General features: G+C 50.4%; 1 protein-coding gene across 4 annotated transcripts in view; it reads left to right on the top strand.

Moving 5' to 3' along the window:
• Positions 1–23,326, top strand: part of rab27a (RAB27A, member RAS oncogene family) — a 141,660-nt gene that overhangs the window by 52,626 nt on the left and 65,708 nt on the right. For 2 of the 4 annotated variants that reach the window (XM_069910636.1, XM_069910639.1), the window contains exon 2: positions 11,248–11,367. The gene's annotated coding sequence lies outside the window, so the exon portion shown is untranslated. Of the gene's footprint in view, positions 1–5,658; positions 5,829–11,247; positions 11,368–18,772; positions 18,903–23,326 lie in introns of those variants that run through there. The other 2 variants (XM_069910638.1, XM_069910640.1) reach the window with 2 other exon arrangements.

The raw sequence follows: 23,326 nt of genomic DNA, 5'->3' as shown, positions 1-23,326 counted from the left end.
CGGGGGAACGGTAACAGACGGCATGGCTGGACCGGGGGAACGGTAACAGACGGCATGGCTGGACCGGGGGAACGGTAACAGACGGCATGGCTGGACCGGGGGAACGGTAACAGACGGCATGGCTGGATCGGGGGAACGGTAACAGACGGCATGGCTGGACCGGGGGAACGGTAACAGACGGCATGGCTGGACCGGGGGAACGGTAACAGACGGCATGGCTAGACCGGGGGAATCGGTAACCAGACGGCATGGCTGGACTGGGGGAATCGGTAACCAGACGGGATGGCTGGACCGGGGGAACGGAAACAGACGGCATGGCTGGACCAGGGGAACGGTAACAGACGGGATGGCTGTACTGGGGGAATCGGTAACCAGACGGGATGGCTGGACTGGGGGAATTGGTAACCAGACGGGATGGCTGGACCGGGGGAACGGTAACAGACGGCATGGCTGGACCGGGGTAACGGTAACAGACGGCATGGCTGGACCGGGGGAATTGGTAACCTGACGGGATGGCTGGGCTGGGGGAATTGGTAACCAAACGGGATGGCTGGACTGGGGGAATCGGTAACCAGACGGGATGGCTGGACTGGGGGAATTGGTAACCAGACGGGATGGCTGGACCGGGGGAACGGTAACAGTCGGCATGGCTGGACCGGGGTGAACGGTAACAGACGGCATGGCTGGACCGGGAGAATTGGTAACCAGACAGGATGGCTGGACTGGGGGAATCGGTAACCAGACGGGATGGCTGGACTGGGGGAATTGGTAACCAGACGGGATGGCTGGACCGGGGTAACGGTAACAGACGGCATGGCTGGACCGGGGGAATTGGTAACCTGACGGGATGGCTGGACTGGGGGAATCGGTAACCAGACGGGATAGCTGGACTGGGGGAATCGGTAACCAGACGGGATGGCGGGCCTGGGGGAATTGGTAACCCGACGGGATGGCTGGACTGGGGGAATTGGTAACCTGACGGGATGGCTGGACCGGGAGAATTGGTAACCAGATGGGATGGCTGGACCGGGGGAACGGTCACAGACGGCATGGCTGGACCGGGGGAATTGGTAACCAGACGGGATGGCTGGACCGATGGAATCAGTAACCAGACTGGATGGCTGGACCGAGGGTATTGGTAACCAGACGGGATGGCTGGACCGGGGGAACGGTAACAGACGGCATGGCTGGTCCAGGGGAACCTTAACAGATGGCATGGCTGGACCGGGGGAACGGTAACAGACGGCATGGCTGGACCGGGGGAACAGTAACAGACGGCATGGCTGGACCGGGGGAACGGTAACAGACGGCATGGCTGGACCGGGGGAACGGTAACAGACGGCATGGCTGGACCGGGGGAACGGTAACAGACGGCATGGCTGGACCGGGGGAACGGTAACAGACGGCATGGCTGGACCGGGGGAACGGTAACAGACGGCATGGCTGGACCGGGGGAACGGTAACAGACGGCATGGCTGGACCGGGGTAACGGTAACAGACGGCATGGCTGGACCGGGGGAATCGGTAACCAGATGGAATGGCTGGTCCGATGGAATCAGTAACCAGACGGGATGGCTGGACCGGGGGAACGGTAACAGACGGGATGGCTGGACCGGGGGAATTGGTAACCAGACGGGATGGCTGGACTGGGGGAATCGGTAACCAGATGGGATGGATGGACCGGGGGAACGGTAACAGACGGCATGGCTGGACCGGGGGAATTGGTAACCAGACGGGATGGCTGGACTGGGGGAATCGGTAACCAGACGGGATGGCTGGACAGGGGGAATTGGTAACCAGACGGGATGGCTGGACTGGGGGAATTGGTAACCAGACGGAATGGCTGGACTGGGGGAATTGGTAACCAGACGGGAAGGCTGGACCGGGGGAACGGTAACCAGACGGCATGGCTGGACTGGGGGAATCGGTAACCAGACGGGATGGCTGGACCGGGGGAACGGTAACAGACGGGATGGCTGTACTGGGGGAATCGGTAACCAGACGGGATGGCTGGACTGGGGGAATTGGTAACCAGACGGGATGGCTGGACCGGGGGAACGGTAACAGACGGCATGGCTGGACCGGGGTAACGGTAACAGACGGCATGGCTGGACCGGGGGAATTGGTAACCTGACGGGATGGCTGGGCTGGGGGAATTGGTAACCAGACGGGATGGCTGGACTGGGGGAATCGGTAACCAGACGGGATGGCTGGACTGGGGGAATTGGTAACCAGACGGGATGGCTGGACCGGGGGAACGGTAACAGACGGCATGGCTGGACCGGGGTGAACGGTAACAGACGGCATGGCTGGACCGGGAGAATTGGTAACCAGACGGGATGGCTGGACTGGGGGAATCGGTAACCAGACGGGATGGCTGGACTGAGGGAATTGGTAACCAGACGGGATGGCTGGACCGGGGTAACGGTAACAGACGGCATGGCTGGACCGGGGGAATTGGTAACCTGAAGGGATGGCTGGACTGGGGGAATCGGTAACCAGACGGGATAGCTGGACTGGGGGAATCGGTAACCAGACGGGATGGCGGGCCTGGGGGAATTGGTAACCCGACGGGATGGCTGGACTGGGGGAATTGGTAACCTGACGGGATGGCTGGACCGGGAGAATTGGTAACCAGATGGGATGGCTGGACCGGGGGAACGGTAACAGACGGCATGGCTGGACCGGGGGAATTGGTAACCAGACGGGATGGCTGGACCGATGGAATCAGTAACCAGACTGGATGGCTGGACCGAGGGTATTGGTAACCAGACGGGATGGCTGGACCGGGGGAACGGTAACAGACGGGATGGCTGTACTGGGGGAATCGGTAACCAGACGGGATGGCTGGACTGGGGGAATTGGTAACCAGACGGGATGGCTGGACCGGGGGAACGGTAACAGACGGCATGGCTGGTCCAGGGGAACCTTAACAGATGGCATGGCTGGACCGGGGGAACGGTAACAGACGGCATGGCTGGACCGGGGGAACGGTAACAGACGGCATGGCTGGACCGGGGGAACGGTAACAGACGGCATGGCTGGACCGGGGGAACAGTAACAGACGGCATGGCTGGACCGGGGGAACGGTAACAGACGGCATGGCTGGACCGGGGGAACGGTAACAGACGGCATGGCTGGACCGGGGGAACGGTAACAGACGGCATGGCTGGACCGGGGGAACGGTAACAGACGGCATGGCTGGACCGGGGTAACGGTAACAGACGGCATGGCTGGACCGGGGGAATCGGTAACCAGACGGAATGGCTGGTCCGATGGAATCAGTAACCAGACGGGATGGCTGGACCGGGGGAACGGTAACAGACGGGATGGCTGGACCGGGGGAATTGGTAACCAGACGGGATGGCTGGACTGGGGGAATCGGTAACCAGATGGGATGGATGGACCGGGGGAACGGTAACAGACGGCATGGCTGGACCGGGGGAATTGGTAACCAGACGGGATGGCTGGACTGGGGGAATCGGTAACCAGACGGGATGGCTGGACAGGGGGAATTGGTAACCAGACGGGATGGCTGGACTGGGGGAATTGGTAACCAGACGGGAAGGCTGGACCGGGGGAACGGTAACAGACGGCATGGCTGGACCGGGGGAATTGGTAACCAGACGGGAAGGCTGGACCGGGGGAATTGGTAACCAGACGGGTTGGCTGGACCGAGGGAATTGGTAACCAGATAGGACAGCTGGACTGGGGTAATCGGTAACCAGACAGGACGGCTTGACCGGAGGAATCATTCACCAGATGGCACGGCTGGACCGGGGGAATCAGTCACCAGATGGCACGGTTGTACCGGGAGGAATCAGTCACCAGATGGCACGATTGGACTGGGGAGATCAGTAACCAGATGGCACGGTTGGACCGGGGGTAATAGTTCACCAGACGGCTTGGCTAGACCTGGGGAATCGTTCACCAAGCGGCATCGGTGGAATCGGTAACCAGACGGCACGGCTGGACTGGGGGAATCGGTAACCAGATGGCACGGCTGGACCGGGAGATTCGGTAACCAGACGGCATGGCTGGACCTGGGGAATCGGTAACCAGACAGCACGGCTGGACTGGAAGATTCGGTAACCAGATGGCATGGCAGGAGCAGGGGGAATCGGAAATAGACGGCACGGCTGGATCTGGGGAATCGGTAACCAAATGGCATGGCTGGAACAGGGGGAATTGGTAACCAGACAGCACAGTTGGTGCAGGGAGATTTGATAACCAGACGGCACGGCTGGACCGGGGGAATAGTTCACCAAATGGCACGGCTGGACCAGGGGAATCAGTAACCAGATGGCACGGCTCGACCGGGGGAATCGGTAACCAGACAGCACAGCTGGACCGGGGGAATCGGTAACCAGATGGCACGGCTGGACTGGGGGAATCAGTAACCAGACGGCACTCAGTGTAATGTAATATATCGTTGTGGAGAAGGTTGTACTGTTGTAAAATATTCAATCCTTTATTGATCACAAGGCCCCTACCTGAAACATTGCCTGAGCATTTCTACCTATGGATTTCTCGGCAGTTCACCCCATTGTGGGAACACAGTCAACTGTGTTTAAAAGGCAAACCTGCCTATAGAATGTACTTTGAAAGCAAATTTTGGTATTGAAAGTTTCTGTAAATGATAATTGTCCACGTTTATTGGAGATTAGTCAATAAATATTGTGGCAGAAATTCTCTGCAGAAATACATAAATCTGAACCTCAAAATGATCTGATGCCAAATTTGTTCTAAAATCATTTGATTTGAAATGGAGTTTGCTGAATTATACCAATTAATTTTAAATCCAACTGAACTGTAACAGTCTGGAGTACGCCAAATGTAAGTTTTCCAGTTTGCAGTTTACTCTCGTACTCATTGTACAAAAGCACTAATAAATTTTACTTGTTGCAGTTAAAGAGTAAGGAAAACTACAATGGAATCCTTAATTGAGTTAAAAAGATACATTAAATAAAAGGGATAGTCACAGTAGTCCTGAGTGGGGAAAAAGGTTGCCTTGCAATAATATCGAGAGTCCAGGATGTGTGTAACAAGGCCCTAAAACTGGTGGAAAGAACCTACAGGTACTGCCTGCAGGGAGCAGTGAGAAGAGGTTGTGACCAGCGCCTCACACAGGTGTGTGCAATGGAGGTCAGAGCCTGTAATGGACCTGGCTATGTTTGCTTCCTTTGGCAGCCTTCTACATTCCTGGGCAGTCGAATTCCCAAACCAAGCTGTCAGATTTAATACCACGATTGAACTCTTTCGCGGTATCATTATTTCCACACACCAGTTTGTTGGTTGGTTCTTTATTTTTCTGGGTGTTTCTAGCCTTGCTTCTGCTTTTTTTCATTGCCGTTTTGCAATTGTTGTTTTTAACGTCGCTATCAATGCTGCATAAATGTGAGTTGCCACACTTTCCAGATCTCCTCTCGCTCACCCTGCCTCAGATTTCACACCTAACCTGGCACTTTCAAAGGGTTATTTTGCAAAGGTGTGGCATTGCAGACATCTGTGGTGGGCGGCAATAAGAGTGAAAGGGGTGGCAAGTTGGCTGCAGAGCCAAGTTGAGTAGCAGATGGACCTTTACTCCGAGGGGGCAGCGTGGCCTGGCAGTCAGTACTGAAGGCTCCAGTTCACGCTGTAGTCATTGGAGGGGGACTGGCCGCACCTTTTGCTTTGGGCTCTGCTTGACCTCCAGCCTCGTAAATTACAATGTCAAAAATGGTGTGTGACGGCACATTGTTACGAAGGAAGTGACAAAACAGATGGATGTGTCCTGAAAACAAGTCTGGGCTAAAGCTGGGGCTTGGTGTGGCTGTGGGACTGTACAGGTAAGTTTGTTTGTGGTTCGGTTTTCAGGTTAATCCACTCAAGCTGTGACTGTAGGTTGCTCGTTGGAGAGGATGAAACACAAAAATCTGCGGTCACTGATTGTTGTAAAAACGCAGAACTGCTGGAGGAACTCAGCAGGTCTCACAGTGTCCATAGCCCCTCCCCCCCCCCTCGCCTCTCCCCTTCTCCTTTCTTCTCGCTCTGTCTCCCTTTCGCTTGGTCTCCTTTCCTCCAGCTCTTCATTCACAGAACCACAGATCAATTCCCACCTGTTCCCCTACCCATGTCCAATTATCGCCCTCAGCCTGCGCTCCTCCCCCTGCTCCTTTTTATTCAGACGTCTGTCTGCATTTTTGCTCATACCTTGAAGTAAGGGCTCAGGCTTGAAACGTCCGTTATATATCTTTACCCACTGTGGGGGCTGCGAGACCTTTCAGGATGCAGACAGTGTAGACAAGCCTAGCGATGATTGACCATGCTCATCATCCTTGGCGACAAACTGGTGAGTGGTCGTGTTAATCCACTGCAGTCCTAGACCAGCTGCCCCACAATATCAGTGTGTGTGTTGGGGGGGGGTGGGGGGTCCAGGATTTGAATCCCTGCAGAGCAAGATCAGCAACGTCTCTTTGAAGTAAGGCGCTGAGTGATTTGGAGAAGATTCTGTGTTGTAAAACCTGGAGTTGTGCATGGTCACTTACTAATGCGACCCTGTTAACCACTTTGCACCAGGTAAACTCATTATAAATTTATACAGGCATTTTTATTCATTATAAATATTGAATGAAAGGGCTTTTCTCACTCCTGACCTACACAATTTGATGATCCATGGAGACAATGAGCGTTGGGCCAGAAGAAAGAGAATTGTTTACTGCTTCCTGTGACCTGTGGCACCGACTCTCCCGATCGAGGAGCACGTCAAAGGTTTGAAGGAGGCATCAGGTACCTTGGAGTGAATTCTGCAATGCTGGATGTATGACTGTGGTCTTGAGTGAACTTGGGCTCCTTCCTTCCTTCCTTCCTTCCATCCATGATCCCCATTACCATTTCTCCAGTGTAATTTTCCAGTCTTTTTTACTCTTTACATATCTGAACAAACCTTTATTATCCTCTTTTATATTTAGATTAAACGTACAGGGACTGTAGGATAATTGGGACATTTGGGAGGCCAGAAGGGGCTGAATCTTTAATTTGAAAATTTAAATTAGATTTGCACTATCCTGTTGCAACATTTGTTGCAGATCAAAGGCCAGGTGTCATTGATGGCGCAATTGGCCACGCTACTGTCTTTGATGCAGGTGGATGACATTGGGTGGATTTGCTGCTTCTTGTACCAGTGCTTTGATCCCTACATGAAGAGCCTCGCCCATTCATAGACACTGAGTTGAAGTTTCCGTGCCCATGCCCTTCTCATGGAGGCAGGTCCTACCCCTGGATGCGTGAACATGTCCTAAACAAGGTGCTTGGGAATCGTCGGGGAAGCTGAGTTTTTGGAACTTGTCAGTTGAGAAAGGAATGGGCTGGATTCAGGAGATTAGCTGCTGTAAACTGTCCTGCTCCAGATCTGGCACTGAGACAGGAATGGTGTGTGATGTGTATGCAATCAGCAGATTACAGCCGTGGAGCTTCCTTTTACTGATGTTGAACAGGAAGGAATGTTTCTTCCAAAAGGGAAGCACTATTTTGAAATAATCCGTTTGTATGTGGACTTTGTTGTATTAGGGAAGGTTACCAGACAGATGCTGCCTTTGGTTTCCAGTAACCTTGTGTTTTCTGCAACTGGCTTGGATGTGATAGGTAGCGATCATTAACGGAGTGGTTAAGGAGTAAAGTTTCAGTGCTTCTCACCTCAGGCCATATCTACACCTGCCTCCTGAAGAGCGTTTCTGATCTGTCAGACGTGTTGGGGATTTTTCTTCATTATAATGAGAATTCTTCTGTCATCATCAGTGGGGGTCTTCCTTGGAATACCAAGTGCTCTTTTTCTTTTTAACGATGAGAGAAGGCGGGGACGGGGTACTGAACTTTAAGATCAGCCATGATCTCGTTGAATGGCGGAGCAGGCTCGAAGAGTCGAATGACCTACTCCTGCTCCTATCTTCTATGTTTCTTGATTTTGGTCATCCTAAAGTTTGGGCGATGTCTCTTTTTTTTTATTCTTGTTTTTCAGCCTCATAATGGCTCATTTGACTTTTATTGGCACAACTCAGGTCCGTGTGTTGAAAAATGGCAACAACAGATTCCAAAGGTGATCAAAAGTTTAGAAGCCCTCCTAGTTCTCTTATGAAGCAATTAAACATATTTGAGTACTCACAAACACCTGTGAAACCAAATGTTCCAAACATTATGGTGCCCTGGAATGAGGGGACAATGTATAAGAAGAGCTGTAATTTCTACATGGTCAAACCAAAATGTAAACAAATAACCTTTAATTAATTACATGTGAATTGTTTGATTACAAATTGAAAATTCTGGAGCACAGGGGCTAATAAAGGAAAAAAGTGTTGTTGTCGCAGCATTGTGGAGGGCATTGTGCTGTATGTGCCAGTCTCATTCCCCGGAGGCTGGTGGAGAAGCTGTCCTCGCTGGGACTCAATCCCTCTCTGTAATTGGATCTTGAGCTTCTTAACGGAAAGATCACTGTCTGTCTGGGTCAGTAGCAGAATGTCAAGCACCGTCCCGCTGAGCACTGGTGCACCTCAGGGCTGTGTGCTCAGCTGACCAGTTCCTTCCTGTTCATGCTACTGACCCACGTTGGCATCACCATATCCAGCTCCCACAAGTTTGGAAACGACACCACAGTCGTCGGCCTCATCAGCCACAACATCGAGTCGCACTACAGAAAAGAGGTGGAAAATCTCGTCAAATGGTGCGAGAGGAACAACCTGAGTCTCAACATGGACAAGACAAAGGAGATGATCGTGGGCTTCAGGAGGACCAGGGACGACCACCCTCCACTACACATCGACAACTCTGTAGTAGAGAGTGTGGAGACACCAAGTTCCTTGGAGTTCACTTATCATGGACACTCAGCATCTCCTCACTTGGCAGGAAGGCACAGCAGCGACTGCACGTCCTGAGATGACTGAAGCGGGCACGACTACCGGCCACCATTCTGTCAGCCTTCAATAGGAGCACTATTGAGAGTGTCCTGGCCAGGTGTGTCACGGTGTGGGTACGGAGAAATGGAACGAGGTCAATTCATAGGATCTTAAGAGTGGCCGAGAGGATCACTGGAATGTCCCTCCCCACATTGCGGGGATCTCCAGGGATCATTGTCTGAAGAGGGCGCGCAAAATCACCGAGGACCCCTTCCCTCCTGCACACAGCACCTTTCAGGAGCACCCATTGGGGAAGAGATACAGGAGGATCAGGCTGAGGAACAGCTTCTTCCCACGGGCAGGGAGAATGCTGAACGACCAAGGGAACTGCTCTGTTATGTTTTGCACCGAGGACCAGAGAATGCTGTTTCGTCATTTTGTACTTGCACAATCAGATGACAATGGGGCACGGTTGGTGTGGCGGATAGTGCAATACTGTTACAGTGCTAGTGATCAGACTGGGGTTCGAATCCCATGCTGTCTGCAACGAGTTTGCACGTTCTCTCCATGTCTGCATGAGTTTCCTTGGGGGGCTCCGGTTCGTCAACTGGGTGTAATTGGGGGCATGGGGTCGTGGGCTGGAAAGGTCTGTTACCATGCTGCATGCCTACATTTAAATTTAAAAGGAATTAAAAGAACTTGTCTGTAGACTTTCATATTTTACTTCTGCTGGAGAAGACAGCAGGCCAGGCAGTGACCAGAATGAGAACCTGGTACTGTTCTGCTCGACGACCTGCCATCAGAGGGTTCACGGTCAGCAGCCACTATATTTACGTGATTCTCATTGTGAATATTTCCTGTTTGTTCGACAAATGCTGAGTTTGTGCAGAACTGGGGTTTAATTTGTTGGCCATTTACCTGGAGAATGTGTTGCCTCAGGGCATCCAAGTTCAAGTGATTTATCTCAGATACTATTTGCTTAAATATTTTAAATGTTATTTGAGGTGATAATTGGGTGACTGAAACTTCAGGAAAACCAGAAAGTGCCAAACAAAGCAAAGATTCTCCGCTTCTTTCTGTCCTGTGAACCAGGCCAATTTATACCTTCATGCATAATTCTCCTGAACAAACTCAGCGTTCGTTTCCAGTGACATACAGTTAACTTGGGACATGGTTGATGTGGAGGTTAGTGCAGCGCTGTTACAGCGCCAGCATCTGGGGCTGGGGTTCGAATCCCGCGCTGTCTGTAAGAAGTTTGTATGTTCTCTGTGTGTCTGAGAGGGTTTTCCCTGGGGGCTCTGGTTTCTTCCCAGAATATACCATGGGGTTGTAGGTTAATTGGGTGTAAATTGTGTGGTGCGGACTCATGGGCCGAAGGGCCTGTTTACCGTGCTGTATGTCTAAATGTTAAAAAAAATTAAATCCTCTCGATTCATCGTCCAGTTTTGATCAAGAACTTTGAAAATTGATTTTTGCAAATAAAAAGTATCTACATTTTTAAAAAGCAAACATTTACAGAACTGAAAATATGAAAATAATGTGTGTTCATGAAAGTCATTGACCTGAAATATTAACTGGCATTTCTCTTCACACTGACTTGGACTGCAACACTTTGTTTTTGTCAAACATTTGATTTTTCCGTGTTACTAATCAATCACATTTACTGAAATTGTCTAACAACTTCACTGATCAAAATTTAATGGGTTACAACCTCTTCACTGAAGACAGCACAAACATGTTGCATAACGAAAAAGTTAAAAGCCTCCCCAATGTGGCATTTTTTTGTTTGGAGACCCCTCCTTTTTCTGAAATGGATGAAGGGTTTGCTAACTCAGGAAAGGGAAATGCGGCCATGACAGTGGGTTACTGTATATGGACATTTTGGATTGGTTGGTCGAAGTGTCAGTCTGTTGCCATTGTCCCAGATGTTACAAGGCTTCCACCTTCGTACTCTCACCTTCTTGTACCATGAAGTGGGGAATGTGTTGGCGCCTGAGTTGTTTTGGACCGTTGATATGTCTGGGCATAATAAAACTGGGGATTTCTTCAGCACCGTTGGATAGTTCTGTGTGGTTTAGAGTCAGTGCTTCAAGCAGGCCAGTCCTTTAGTTATGACCTGGAGCAGAGGCTTTGGTGTTTAATTGGATGGCGTGTGCTGAAGGAAGGCCCCTGGTTGTGTTCAGAACCACATGATAAGCAGCTGATGCTTGTTAGGGAAGGCTCCAGTGACTGTGGTTCATAACGGTGCCTTGTGTTTGGGCTTTCTGGAAGCTGATGTTTGATTTAAATTGATCTTCCCTGCTCCTAGTTTCGGTGCACAGGGAAGCCCGTCTTTAGTTGGTGGGTGGTGTTTTGACATTCTGTTACCTTCTCTCTGCAGCCACCAATTCTGGATGAAACGGGCATTGTGTGACCAAGGGAAATCACTGGGCTTGGCTGCGTAGCCAGATCTGGATTTGGAAAGTACTACAAAGGGGACGTGTTTTCTCATTATCTTGAGGTAGGAAGTGTTCAGCACTGACATTACCATTGCTTTTTAGTTACGAGCTGGTGGGGTTATGAAAGTGTCTATAACTTTGACCTGATTTAATCAGCAGGGAAGCCCTTCCTCTGGGTTAGGTTTTATTCTGTCTGGGGACATTCCAACCAGATGGCATTAACATCAACCTCTCCAGTTTCTGTTTAAACCTCTCACCCCTTCCCCCATTCTCCTTTCCCACAGCTCTTCATTCACAGAACCACCTCTCCCCCCTCGATCAATTCTCAGACCCCTCCCCTGATCAACACACCCCTCTCCCCCTTGATCAATTCTCACACCCCTCGATCAATTCTCACACCCCTCTCCCCCTCGATCAATCCTCACACCCCTCTCCCCCTCGATCAATCCTCACACCCCTCTCCCCCTCGATCAATCCTCACACCCCTCTTCCTCCTCAAACAATTCTCACACCCCTCTCCCCCTCCATCAATCCTCACATCCCTCTATCAATCCTCACACCCCTCTCCCCTCTCCATCAATCCTCACACCCCTCTCCCCTCTCCATCAATCCTCACACCCCTCTCCCCCTCCATCAATCCTCACACCCCTCTCCCCCCTCGAACAATTCTCACACCCCTCTCCCCCTCCATCAATTCTCACACCCCTTTTCCCTTCCATCAATTCTCACACCCCTTCCCCTTCCATCAATTCTCACACCCCTCCCCCTCCATCAATTCTCACACCCCTCTTCCCCTCCATTAATTCTCACACCCCTCTCCCTCCCTCCATCAATTCTCACACCCCTCTCCCTCCCTCCATCAATTCTCACACCCCTTCCCCTTCCATCAATTCTCACACCCCTCCCCCTCCATCAATTCTCACACCCCTCTTCCCCTCCATTAATTCTCACACCCCTCTCCCTCCCTCCATCAATTCTCACACCCCTCTCCCTCCCTCCATCAATTCTCACACCCCTTTCCCCCTCCATCAATTCTCACACCCCTCTCCCATCCTCCAATCTATGTTCAATCATTGCCCTTTGCCTTGGCCTGTACCCCCTCTCCTGGCCTTTCTTCCCTCCTCTTTCCACCTCTGTTCAGGCACCTGCTGGACTCATACCTTGTCGAAGGGTTCAGGCCTCAAACATTGGTTACGTACACTGCCAACAGGTACAAGCCAGGCTGCAGGTGAGGGACGCACTGAGGCTGGGTGCAGCCAACACGAGGGCGCTGAGGGGAAGGGCCACAGACTAGAGTCCTCCTATTACCGGGCACTGAGGGGCTGAGACCACAGGGAAGTCCCTCAAACAACAGAGGGGGAGAAACGACAAGGGGCCACAGGGGTGGTGGTAGTGTAACATTGTGCAGTACAGGAGTGTATGGAGACACTAAAGATGGGAAGAGACTTTTCCTTTTGTAAATAGTTTATTGTGAACAGTCTATTTTTGTTTTAAAAAATATCGGTCATACAACTTAACCTCCTGTGGACGCCGCGAGACCGCTCTCCAGCATCTCTGTGTTTTTACCACGACCACAGCAACTGCAAACCTGCGTGTTTCACTCCAGTGATCAGTTACTTTGATCCTGCTCAGTAAAATGTTTTTTGAAGTTTACCCACCTGATTCGCTTGTGATGTGCAGTGGTGAGTGACTAAAATAATTGGGCCAATGAGTTCAAGATGTATGAAGCATGAAAATGCAGCACAAGTAATAAATGAGACTCCAGATTCTGCCGGAGCAGCTCAGTGGGTCTGGGACAAAATGAAAGGTTGCCATTTTATGGAGAACCATATAAATAGGTCCCGTGAGGGATTGGGAGGGTGGAGCAGGGTCCCTTGAGGGATTGGGTGGGACAGGGTTCCTTGAGGGAATGGAACAGGGTCCCGTGAGGGATTGGGTGGGACAGGGTCCCGGGTGCGATTGGTGAATCGGAGCAGTGAAACATGGCAGACAGAGGCAAAAGTTTTCAGTAATAACGAGAGTTTATTGTTGTGAACATGATTGCAATGTACAGATGCAGTGGAATTCTTGCTTGCTGCAGCCACACAGGTAGACAATTACCATGGTGTATGTTAAATTGGCACTGTGTGCCAAGACAAATAATGGAGAATAAATATAAAAGTATAGATATATGAATATTCAGTTAGTGCAAGAAGGAATGTGATGTTTCATTAGTGTGGACAGATCTTTTCGTGGACCTGAACTGGCCCATCTGGATTTGAGAACAATGTGTGCTTCGTGAAGTCTAGTATGACTTTGCTTGAAACAAGTGGTTTCTCTAACTGTTGCCTTTTGATGCAGCAATTAGTGTTTTGTCCAGAAATCTGCCACAGACAGGCCCTCCCTCGTGTCGATGTGCTGCTTTAACTTGATGGTACTGGGAGGGAGCCTGTTCCTGACGAGCACGTATCGTCTGGTAGAGGTGGCAGCTCACAATGACCCACTGCATCCCGCAACGGACTCCGCACCCCGCAACGGACTCCGCACCCCGCAACGGACTCCGCACCCCGCAACGGACTCCGCACCCCGCAACGGACTCCGCACCCCGCAACGGACGCCGCACCCCGCAACGGACGCCGCACCCCGCAACGGACTCCGCACCCCGCAACGGACTCCGCACCCCGCAACGGACGCCGCACCCCGCAACGGACGCCGCACCCCGCCGCAACGGACTCCGCACCCTGCAACGGACTCCGCACCCCGCCACGGACGCCGCACCCCGCCGCCACGCCGAACCGCACCCCGCCACCACGCCCGCCGTACCCCACAACGCCCGCCGCACCTCACAATGGCGCCACACCCCACAGATGAATAACTTGCTGACAGTTGTGTCAAGAGTTGGAATAAATCTGATCCATTACCACATTGACACATTTCTAAAAATGTTCCGTAACAAGCCCTCCCTTGCTTTCCAGATCATTCAGTCTTCTGTAGAAAACTGCAATTTGCATGTTGTCAAGATATTTGAGTTTTTCTAAAATATTTTCCCTCGAGTTAAGCCAGTACAAATGTCAATAATTTGCAGCTTTTGCTTTAAGTTGATCTGCCAGTTCACAAATCTGTCAGATTGAAATCCTTCAGTGAGTGTTGGGGATAAGATGCTGCATTTTAAATTGGCTCCACACTACCCTACTTCCTCCGCTTGAGATATGATTGGTAAATTAGTAAAAATAAATAAAATTTACTCTGCAACACATTTTAGCTACTATTAAATGTTTGCATTTGTACATGCTAGGCACCCTGCATGGAGTTTATATTTTTAATTATTGTCAAGGTCAATTTCTGGAATATTGTACAATCGGTTCTAATGAGATTGCAAGTGTCCTTGGATTTGTTGGTGGAAGGGGTTGTCCATTTTTATGGCCAACTTCTGTACACATTTACAACCTGTCACCTCTGCTGTTTATTGGGAAGGGGAAGTTAACCAACCATTCTCCTGTCTGTCTGGGGACATGTGAGGTGTCACGATGGTCCCAGGCTATCATTAAATTTCTGACTGACAACCAGTTCATCTCGTCGAGAGATGAGCAAGCCTGTGTGGACCATGAGCCGGCAAGGAGCAGGCGGCTAACGCTGGGATTGGATAACGTCCGGGTTGAGGAAGGTGAAGGCGCAGGAGAGTTGCAGAGCTGATGTAGGCAGGTTGTCGACTGGAGAATGTCCTGGAAAGAATCCACCGGTATGAAGTGAAAGTTACTGTCAGATGATCTGATGGGGGAAGTTACAGGATGGTGATGTAGTGACACGAGGACCACATGCATAAATTTGAATTTCACCATGCCAGCTGTGGAATTTAAGACTTGCCCCACCAGGTTCAGGACCAGCTGCCACCCCTCCACCATCAGACTCCTCAACTCAGGGTTGTATGTGATGTCACGTCTGTACTCTAATAATAAATCTGAAATCTGAATCTAAATACATCTCGAACTGAAAGTCAGCATCAATAATGTGGCCATGAAAAGCCACCTGGTTCCTTGCCCAGTCTGGCTCGTATCTGACTCCAGGTCCACCGACGTGGGTAACTCTGAACGAGCCTCTCTGTTCAAGGGGACGAAGTTTGACCAGTAAATGGTTTTCTTGTTTTATGAGTTTTTAAAGTTGTCAATGCGCATGTTCTGGGTTGAAATTGTTACTCACTATTACTGCTGATGGACTTTGAACAGTGCATTTGGAACACAGCCTCTTCACTTATACTGGAAGTGAGTGGAACAGGGGCTCCCAGGAGGTCTCAAAGACCAGAACTGAACAGTGTGCAGCTTCTTTTATTTCCCCAGACCTTCACGAACACCCTGACGCGATCTCCACTGCTTCTTCCTCTGGGGTAGTGTGTTTTCCACAGTCATTGCACCCCTGCTCCTTCAAACTGCTCGCCTTGCTGCCTCCCCTCCCAGCTTGAACCCTCCCATTGGTCCAATCCCCTCACAGTCTCAAACAGATGGACTGATACAGTCAAATTCTGATATGGCAACTGGGGCAGAGGTGAGAAGCAATTCAGCCAGGATGTAGTCGAAGTATTGATGCCTTTCATGTCCAAACCTGACTGTCCTCTTGTCAAAATGTGCACCACTCCATAAAATATCAGTATGTTAAACAATGCAATTGTTATAATTCACCTCATCTTCAGTTTAACTGAAATGTTAAGTCTTGTTTCATTTGGTTTAAAAAGGACATAGCAATGGAAAAATTCTGGTTAAAAAAAATCCATCTCGGCGACATGTTTAAGCCGGAGTTTGTGTGTTGCTGCCAGCTGGGCCATTTCTCTGTTACAGCCATTCTCAGCCTTTTTTTGGTTATGGTCCCCTTGACACTGCTCAAAGTTTATGGCCCCTCCCCGATCTCTGTGAAGCTGTTGTTTAGATGTGTTCCTCTTTACTTCTCTCCTACCAACTACATAAAATCATAAAAATGTAGCCCCTGTTGAGAACGGCTGTTCTGTTATAAGATCATAGGACAGACGAGCAGAAATCGGCCATTCAGCCCATCGAGTCTGCCCCACCATTCCATCGCAAGCTGATCCATTTCCCCACTCAGCCCCACTGCCCGGCCTCTCCCCATAACCTTTGATGCCTGGCTAATCAAGAACCTGTCAATCTATGCCTTAAATACACCCAAAGATCTGACCTTGTCGCCTGTGGCAACAAATTCCACAGATTCACCACAGGCTGGCTGAAGAAATCCCTCCGCTTCTCTGTTCTACGTGGATGCCCTTCAATCCTGAAGTTGTGCCCTCTTGCCCTGGACTCTCCCACCGTGGGAAACTACTTTTTCCACGCCTTTCAGAATTTGAAATGTTTCAATGAGACCCCACCCCCTCCCCCCACCAATTCTCCCAAATTCCAACGAGCACAAGCCAAGAGGTGTCAAACGCTCCTCATGTGATAACCATTTTATTCCCAGAACCTTGTGCTTCAATCACTTCAGGAGCCATGGTTTCACGATTTCCAAATTACCTGAAGGAATGAAGCAGTGGGATCAGTATTTAGAAGTACTGGGTGTTGTTGATCATTGGAACCATTGGACATGAGCTGTTTGTAAATGATGTTCAGGTATCTGAAATCCACTTCCTGCTCACGCGAGGGCCACACAATTTACAAAATGAGAGCAAACCTCCAGATTCACACCAAGTAAGGTGTCCCTACTGAAAATTTGGTGCAAGAGGGTGAAGGCTGAGCTAGCCTTGGGGGACACTGGACTTCCCCTCGAATGAAGGTTTTTGCTGACATTGTCAGGACTGTGTATAAGAGTAAAGAGGTGTTGATGAGGCTCTATGGGTCTTGGTGAGACCTCTTTTGGAAAACTGTGTGCAATTTTGGGCCCCCTATCTCAGAAAGGATGTGATGTTGGAGAGGGGGCAGAGACAATTTACGAGGATGATTCCCGGAATGCAGGGGCTAACGCATGAGGAGTGTTTGGCATCTCTTGGGTTGTATTTGTTGGAGTAGAGGAGAATGAGAGGAGATCTCGTAGAAGCATTTCGTAGTTTGAAAGGTTTAGATAGGGTGGATGCGGGTAAGATGTTTCCCTTGGTGGGTCATAATCTGAAAATTAGAGGTTATCCATATAAAACAGAGATCAGTAAGAACTTCTTTAGCCAGAGGGTCGTGGATCTGTGGAACTCGCTGCTGCATACAGCAGTGGAAGCCAGATCACTGGGAGTATTTAAACAAGAAATGGACAAGTATCTCATTAGTGAGGGCATCGAGGGATATGGGGAAAAGGCCGGAAATTGGAACTAGTGTAGAGTAGCTTAGTGTAGTTTTACGGAACAGACTCGATGGGCCTAGTGTCCTGCTTCTGTTTCTTTGTCTTGTGATCTTGAGACTGGTTAGAGAGGATCTGTGCACAGCCCACTCATTCCAATATTTCCTTTTCATGCCACTTCCTGCCACCTACAATGGGATCCCACTACTTAGATACTCCCTCCCCCCCACCACCCAGATACTCCTTCCCCTCACCTCCTCTCTCTGCTTTCTGTAGAGATCACTCCCTCCACAATTCCCTCACCCACTCCTCCCTCCCCACCAATCGTCCCCTTGGGACCTACCCCTGTGACTGCAGGAGATGCTCCACTTGCGCCCACACCTCCTCCTTCATTCGGGGCCACAAACAGTCCTTCCCAGTGTGAATCTGCAGGGGCCGCCTACTACATCCGATGCTCCCGCTGTGGTCACCTCTATATCGGAGATTGGACGCAGGCCAGGAGATTGTTTCACCTTCACTTTGTCTGCTGCAACAACAAGGACTTCCCAGTGGACAGCCATTTTAATTCCACACGCTATTGCCATGCTAACAAGCCTGTCCACGATCTTGCCAAACAGAGGATGCTCTCCAACCAGATGGCACCAATATCGACCTTTCCATTTTCTGTTAACCCTCTCCCTTGACTCTCTCTCTCCCTACCCCTCAGTCTCCTTTACTCCAGTGTGGAAGGAGGGTTAGTTTGAGATGCCTTGGCAGATCTGTACATGTGCTGATTATGTTTCAGTGGGAATCAGCCGGGGTGGTGGGGATGATTTTCTTGATTAGTCCCCAAAATGCCAACCCCATCTTGACCCAATCGGGAGTCTTCTCACTCTCCAGCCTTGCACAGGAAACCATAAGCATCTCCCTCGGGGCCATGCTGCGAATCCCAGTCTTGTCGTTCCTTGATATGCCCCGAGATTCCCCTGACTGCTCCGTGGAGTGGATGCAGTGGATCTGACACGACTGGATTAGGGAAATATCTCTTTTGCCTGAGTCAAAAGTCCTCTCACATCAAAGCTGGTGAATGCTTTGGCATGCTTCTCCTGGGGGCTTGAGTCATGGGCACACAATTTCCACCCGCCACTGCCCCCTGTTCCTCAGGGCAGGGATAGTGAAAGGCTGGAACCTGCCTAATCCACCCATAGTGCACACCACGCCTTGGTTTCAGGAAGTTCCCGAGCAACTGCAAACACTGACACGTAGGCTAAAATGCTGTGTGCTGTGCAGGTGGAACTGGTGAATGTGCCTGCTCCTCTCTGGCTGAATTGAGTGAGTTCTGGTCACAACACAATCTTAAACAATTGAGACCCTGCAGGTAAGAATAGGTTTGAATATTAGTCTCGAGTGATTGAATCCTCTCGAATGTTGCTTTCAACACTGCACAAATTCCAGATTCTCACCCTTGTCGTGACTGACATTTTAACACCCATGACTACTTAATCTTTCCAAAAGAATCTGTGTTTTGAAATGTCATCGCTGCGTGCATTTTATATTGGATGGTGGGAGCTGAAGGGTTTAACTCTTTCAATGCCAGCAGTTCTCTGTTTTCTGCCCTGGTTTGCAGAATGTGTTAATATGCTGGGGTAACAGGGAATCCTCGGCAGTGTGTCCGGTCGACACACTCGCCTGCTAAGTAGTTGCTGCAAAGTGATCTGATTAAATTTGTACAGGGGTGTTTTAAAGAAATTGGAACGGACTCATTTGGAACCATGTAACTGATGCGGAGTAAAATCCGTTCCTGTTATTGTGAAGCTTGTGCTGAATGAGGTGGTGGGTTTGTGAGTTGGCAACTCTGTCATATCAGTGAGGGAAGCACTGGTTAAACTGACCGCTGATGATCTCCTGTCGGGTCTGCGCTGTAAAAACACAAAGCTGGGAAAACTCATTCAGTCAAACAGAAGTAGGTGTTTTTATGTGGGCCTCTGCTTTGAGGCCGGCTTCAAATGCGGATAAAAATTTTAAACCCCTGCTTGTGGATCAGCCCTAAAAGGCTGCTCCAGCACTGCTTTTATGCAGGACGGCGCCTCGATGAATCGTCTGGAGCCGCTGGTGGCAGGGTGTCTGGTGCCATAGCGCCGCCCGTCATAGATACACGGTGGAGCAATGGCTGTCTTCCCTACCCATAATCCCCCACACAGCTGGAACTGCTCTGCATTTTATGTTTCCAGCAGTGTGGGGGATTATGGGTAGGGTTGAGCTGCTGGCGCTGACGAGCAGCCCCGAAGGCTGGTGGCCTGGTGAGGTGAGGTGCCGAAAGCCAGAGTAGCCGGCGGGGCTGTCGCAGCCCTCCCTGGCCACCCCCTGATCATCAGGGGGTTATGGAGGAAGAGGGGTGAGGGAGTGGGAGAGAGAGAAGTGAGCTGACAGCATCATCATGACATAATCAGACTGCCCCTAGCTGCTGATGTATCTATACATGAGGTGGAGCGGTGTGCCTCACCCCTGGCACTACCTTGGAGAGGGATTGGAGTCACTGCCTTGGACCATCCACGAAGGTAAGTTTTCTGCCTTTGACTTGTGTAATTTTATCAGTGTGAGGTATAAATGATGTAAGAAATGATATTGTATCAGCATGTGTCTGGCATTAACAATTCCCGTCAGGCTATTCCAACACAAATCTTCCCACCATCGTTCCACAATTGTAATGCCCAAGTCCGACTGCCTTCTTTCCCTTGTCCGATGTAAGCCCGGCTTCAGACCTTTACTTTGGATTATGGAATACATCCTAGAGATAAATTTACACACAATCCCCTTTTGAATTAGAGTCTCCAGGTCTATACAGTCAGACAGAGTCATTGTTGGTCCCAGTGTCCCTTAGGAAAGATCTTAATTGCAGAAAGCAGAAGAATGTCCTATTTGATAACTCGTACGTAGTCCTCAACTGCTCGAATGACGTGAGCTGCCCTTGTTAGTAACAATCCTCGATGCATCTGATCCCCTTCCGGCACCAGGTGTCCAGGATCTTATTGTCCAGAGTCATGGGTATTAAATTGTTCTGGGTCGAGGGCATTTTGGGAGGTAACCCCACCCTCAATCTAATACATCGATTTATTCTTTGCCACGTCTGGCACACATTTTATTATGGGGATACCTGTTTTTAAAATTAATTTAATGTCCCACTGCTATCTTTTCCCCTATCACAATTTGGGCCCAAGAAGGGGTACCCCCCTCAAAAAAAATGAGGCAATAAACCTCGCTGGGACGCCCACTGGTATTTTTTTTTAATCTGGCAGTTTTAAGTCCCCAGTTTACATTTCCATGCCAACTTTTCCATGGAGACTCTAGACAGCTTACCATTCCACAAAAAGTTCTCGACACACCCATTGAACATTTTGAAGAAGTATTGGGGGCAACGAAATGGGCAGTGTTTGATAAAGATATTGTAGTCTTGACATCACCTTCATTTTTACACAGTGAACTCTTCCCACCAACGCTGAGGGCAGATTTTCAATTTAACCAAGTGCTCCTCAATCTTCCGAAGTGAAGGGAGATAATTTAGCTTCTCTACCTTGCATAAGTCTTTCTTCTCTTTTATCCCCAGGTTTTTAATGCCTTCCTGCGCCCACTTGATTTGGCATCCCTTTTGGCAGGGCGTATAATCCCCTTTCATTAAAGGCTTGATCATGTCTTTGTCCAAATGTACCTTATACCCTGAGGCCTTCCCATAATCCTCCAGTGTGTTCCTCACCCTGGCCAATGACCCTCTCTTCCCCCCCCCCCCCCCCACCTCCTTCCCAAGGCAGAAACAGCTTGAAATTTGCTGGATATAGCAATAAAAAACCAATACCTTATTTAATTTTTTTTTGCTGTAACAAATTCCTTTTGTCCTTTTACCAGTCTTACACATAACCCGGGGTTAAAAAAAAAGAACTTTGTCCCCCTAACAGGCCCCCTCTTTGCTTCATACCCCCGCCACTGTGCGCAGTATCCTTTCTTGGTATCTCCAGAGCTTTGAGGATCCTGCCCTGGCTTAGTGAAGGTCGACTGATAGGCCCCTTCCACCTGGTTCTCTCCTTCCACCCCCCCCCGAATTTCCTCTCTCCCCCCCCTGAAGTTCCTCTCTCCCCACACCAAAGTTCCGCTCTCTCCCCCCCGAAGTTCCTCTCTCTCCCCCCCCGAAGTTCCTCTCTCTCCCCCCCGAAGTTCCCTCCCCCATCGAAATTCCTTCCCCCCCCCCACCCCCCCCCCCACTTCTACTCCCAATATCTCAGGGATCTACCCTTTAAAAAACACAAAGGGCCTTTCCCTTCCATCTCCTGAAGCCCTACAGTTTTTATATTATTTATCCTATTATAAATTTATAGCATATCTAGCTTGTCCAGAATCCTTTACCTGTCCGTTACCCCCTGCATCTCAATAATTCTCTAATGTTTCTACACTGCCCTCCTTCCTATCAACCCTCCGCTCCACCATATTCACCCTTCCAGACACATCCCCCATGGCCCTCCTGAGTTCCCGTCTCTAATGTCAATTCTTTTAAAACCTTTTCTCGGAGGCCTCGACCGCTGCCTCCATCACCTTCCTGATGCTTTTCATGGAGGGCTCCAAGCCCCCTTCCTCCCTCCTTCCCGTTCTCTTCCTCTCTCCTGCCTGTGCCGACGGGCCTCCTGGTCGACTGCTCTCCCCCTCTCCGTCCGTGTCACTCCTCATGCTGCTTCCCGACGTGCTGCCGCCACTGCTGTTGTCGCTGCTCTCCCCACTATCATCGACGCCTCTGCTGCACCCGGGTTGCAGGCAAGGCTGTTCCAACGATGATGCCTGTTCCTCCATCCCTGCTGCTCGGTGCAGGATCAGGGTCACCCACCTCCATGACCTCTCCTGCCCCACCACCTTCAGCCTGCTCTCACCCCCACCTCTTCCATTGCTGCTATTGCTGCCGCCGCAGCTACTCTCAATTCTGTCATCTCATCACCTCCGCTGTTCGTGGGGCTGTTCCAGGGTTGCAGGCAAGGCCTCCTCCCTGTCACCGCCTTTCTCGGCCCATTCCTGTGGCCACCTGCGGGTCTCACCCTCGATGTGCCAAATCCCATAGCAATGCCTGTACTTTTCCCAGGGCCCTACCGATGACCAGGTCCCGATGTCTTCCAGCTTAGCAGCTCATTCAGATAAGTCGTTCTTTTCTCGTGGGTGCCTCGAACAGGTCCTGCCTCCTGATCTTCGTCATGCACTGAGGTTGCTATTTCTTTCCGGATCGTCTTTTTTTCTTTCTTTCCAATCCCTATAATCTTCTTCCAGGGCCACTTTTCTATCGTTCTTCTGGTTATTTTCCGACTGTTCTCACATTATTTCTGGAGCTGTGGGATTCGTGTCTACCCCTTGCATCACGTGGCTCCATGTATCTTTGTCTTTGCTATGTAAAGGGCACTGTTTGACTTGCTGAGTTTCCCCAACATCGTGTTTGTACTTCAACCACGGTGTCTGCAGATGTTTGTGTTTTACCCTGGTGCGCATGTGCTGACCTAATGTGCAATGACAGAGATGCCATTCAAGGGTTGGGTGACACTGTAGCTCCGAAGCGCTGGGAAACACGAGTGGCTCTGCAGGCCAGACGTGACTCTCTAATGGGTAGAGAGGTACAGGGAAGGACCACCCTGTCCTGACAGGGAATCTTGGCTCTCCGTCCAGGACCTCCCTGCCCTGCAGCACCGTGGGAGCATCTTCGCCCAGAGGAAGCACAGAGACTCGCCCACTGGACTTGTCAACACCCACGTCACAGAGGAGAATGAAAGGCTGGGACTT

This window comes from Narcine bancroftii, chromosome 14 (assembly GCF_036971445.1).
Source record: "Narcine bancroftii isolate sNarBan1 chromosome 14, sNarBan1.hap1, whole genome shotgun sequence".
In the NCBI taxonomy this organism is placed as follows: domain Eukaryota; kingdom Metazoa; phylum Chordata; class Chondrichthyes; order Torpediniformes; family Narcinidae; genus Narcine; species Narcine bancroftii.
The sequence above is the reverse complement of the archived record's forward strand: the minus strand, read 5'-3'. Positions and strand labels throughout refer to the sequence as shown.